The following is a 3,025-nucleotide window of genomic DNA, read 5'->3' as shown; positions in this document are numbered from 1 at the left end:
TAAAATGTAGATGCCCTTCTATAGGCTGTTAGATGTCTTAGTGGCAAGGAAAGATCCACGTGGATTATCAGGAGCAATTTTGATAAACGGAGCACCTCAACCTGCCAATTTCAGATGTAATTCTGGTTATGTGCCACAAGTAAGTATTAGTGGGTTTGTAATTTGGATTTCCTCTGCTTCTGTATGGACATGTGTCTTGGCCTATAGATTAGTATGCTTATGCTTCCGGTTATTAAACAGCATATTTATAGATTCAACTTTATCTATACAAACTTTTCATAGTCTCACAGTCGACTGAGGGGTGGTGCTATCCAATAGGAAGATGCAGAAGCTTTGAAATAGGCCATCCTGGCACAGAAGTATTCATCCTGCTCTTATAGCATGCACAGTTGTCCTCTACTCTCCCTGCAGCTTTCTCCATTCCTTACAAGAGGTCTTCTGCAAATAATTACACAAAGCAGTCTGAAAGTGTCTGGTAGCACTCGCCAAAATACCTGTGTTCTACTTGGGAGGGAAATCAGGGATAGAAACAGTTCTATTGGGGTCTGTGCTGTCTCTGTGTGACACTGAAAGCCCACGATTAAGTAGAACATTATATTGGGTGTGTGGTTTGTGGAATTTGTTGGATATACTAGAGTAATTGTCTTAGTACTAGTAACATCTGATTGAAAATACCATTTGCTTTAAGATTGACATGGTGGTGGACACAGTGACTGTGAGGGAAAATGTAGAGTTCTCAGCGGCTCTTCGACTACCAATGACTGTAACAAGTGATGAAAGAAGAAGGAGAATTAATGAAGTCCTTAAACTGTTGGGTCTGGATAAAGTGGAAAATTCCAAGGTAATTTTTGAAGAAAAAATGTAAAGACAATACCCTGAAAAAATAATAGCCAGGAAAGAAAAAGACCTCCCTTGTTGGATATTATGACCCTCAGTCAAAAGCTTCTTATAACATGTGTGGTCAAAGTTGTGCTTTCTGTAATAATGAAAAAAGCGACCAGTCATCTGAGATAAAGGTAGAAATTAAGCTGGAAGAGTAGGCTTAGGATGGTTCATTCCTGACTGGAGTGCAGTGCAGCAAGGAGCAGCCTTGCTCACGTGGCCTTTTCTTGGGACCCTCCTCTCCCCTCGGTGTTCAAGGCATGACTCATTTGAGGATCTGGCACTAACGTTTCTTGTGTTTCTCTTCTCTTCCTCCAGTGGATCTTGATCTGGTCCTTTTTTGAAGCACATTTCTTCAATTGATACATGATAAGAAATTGAGTCTTGCTCTGTTACACTTTGCAACAATCTTACTTCGAAGATTCTGTTTGGTCACATTAGTATTTATTTAGATTTCCTTTAGTGCGTGTTACTTATCTTTTTGTGTTTTTTTCTCTCTTCCCCTTTGTGATAGTTTTAATTGTCAAGGAGAGAATCTAGAATCACCTTGGAAGAGAATGTCAATGAGGAATTATCTGGATGACTTTGGCCTGTGCCATGTCTAGGTGGGAGTGTCTTGATTAAGTTCACCGACGTGGGAAGACCCAGCCGGCTATGGCAGCACCATTCCTTGGGTTTGGGTCCTGAACTGAGAAGAGTAGAGAAAGTGAGCTGAGCACTGGCAAGCAGGCAAGCCGCCATTGTCTCTCTGCCCTTGACTGTGGATGTGACTAGTTGCTTCAGGCTCCTGCCTTGACTTCTCTGTGAGTTCTCTGTGAATTAAAGTAAACCCTTTTCTCCCCTGAATTGATTTTTGCCAGAATATTTTTATCACAGCAACTGGACAAGAAACTTGGACATCCTCTTTCTTTCCCTCTCCCTTCTGTCTTATCTTCTGTCAATATTCACTTTCAGAGTCTGTTAGGTTAGAGATAGAACAGTGGGCAAGAGCAACACAGAACAAAGCCATTCCTTTAGGGGTGTGTGTGGGTCAGGAAGACGAATGACAAAATAGGTGAACTTACAGTTGACTCATTTCTTACTGTAATATTTTAAAAGAATATTGCATAATATTTCACTCGAATACTTATGCATCCATGGAAAATACGAATATTTATGTTCCTTATAAAGTCACACATTCAGTTTTATGGCAATAAATTATAACACTAAAGGACTGTGACATAGTGAAATCACTGTCTAAAACAGAAGGGAAAGAAAGGAGAGGAAAAGAAAAATGATTTCTGGTAATTTATGAGTCAGCTATCATCCTCCAGCTCACACACACACGCACACACACCAACACACACACACACACACACAGTTTTTATCCTAAAGTCCAGAAGACAACTTAAAAGGAGAGTCGACGTAAGACCTAGAAAGTTCATATTCTACCACAGTCTATCAGTTCGCTTTCAAACTGTCAGATTTAACATATTGACATTATTACATACTAAAACCTCACAAAATTCCCAGGTCATCCTCTTAGATAAATCCAGGTGGGATTATTCCACAAGTCAAGCTGCCACCATCTGTGTGACAGTTGATGTCATTGTGTTAGGCACGGGGAGATAGGAAGGTTTGGGGCACAGAAAGTAGGAAAGGATTCTGAAATTTAAAATCTGCAAATATATAACAATCAAATGTTTGAATGAGTCTTATTAACATGATGATGATAAAGGACATTGGGGGAATATGATTGAATATGGACCTGACATGGCTGAGGCTATGAAGGTATTATTTATTTTGATAGTTAGGACTGGAATTGTTAAGGGAAACAAATGTTCTCATTTTTCACAATGCATAATTAAGTATTTGAGAGCAAAAACTATGTACTGTTGTTTTAAAATTCCTTCGCAGAAAATAGCGTTAGTGAGTGTGCGATCAAACACTATATCAGGAAACTAGAGAACAGTATGTATGCAATACTACTATGCTAACCATATAACAATCATACTGTTAGAGCAACCACATTATTTTTTATACAGTTGTCATGTCAAAAATCTCATTAAGGTCTAGGGAGACAGCTCAAATTACAACACTGCTGGCTACACAAGACTGATAACCTGGAACTCATATAAAAGCTGGATATAGGGCAGAGGCAGGA

The 3,025-nt window shown here is 39.3% G+C and overlaps 1 pseudogene; it reads left to right on the top strand.

Annotated features, from left to right (window-relative positions):
- Positions 1–688: 688 nt before the first annotated feature.
- Positions 689–3,025, top strand: part of LOC103751357 — a 28,087-nt pseudogene continuing 25,750 nt past the window's right edge.

The sequence above is a fragment of the Nannospalax galili genome, unplaced genomic scaffold (assembly GCF_000622305.1).
Source record: "Nannospalax galili isolate Female #2095 unplaced genomic scaffold, S.galili_v1.0 scaffold8367, whole genome shotgun sequence".
Taxonomy (NCBI): Eukaryota; Metazoa; Chordata; class Mammalia; order Rodentia; family Spalacidae; genus Nannospalax; species Nannospalax galili.
The sequence above is the reverse complement of the archived record's forward strand: the minus strand, read 5'-3'. Positions and strand labels throughout refer to the sequence as shown.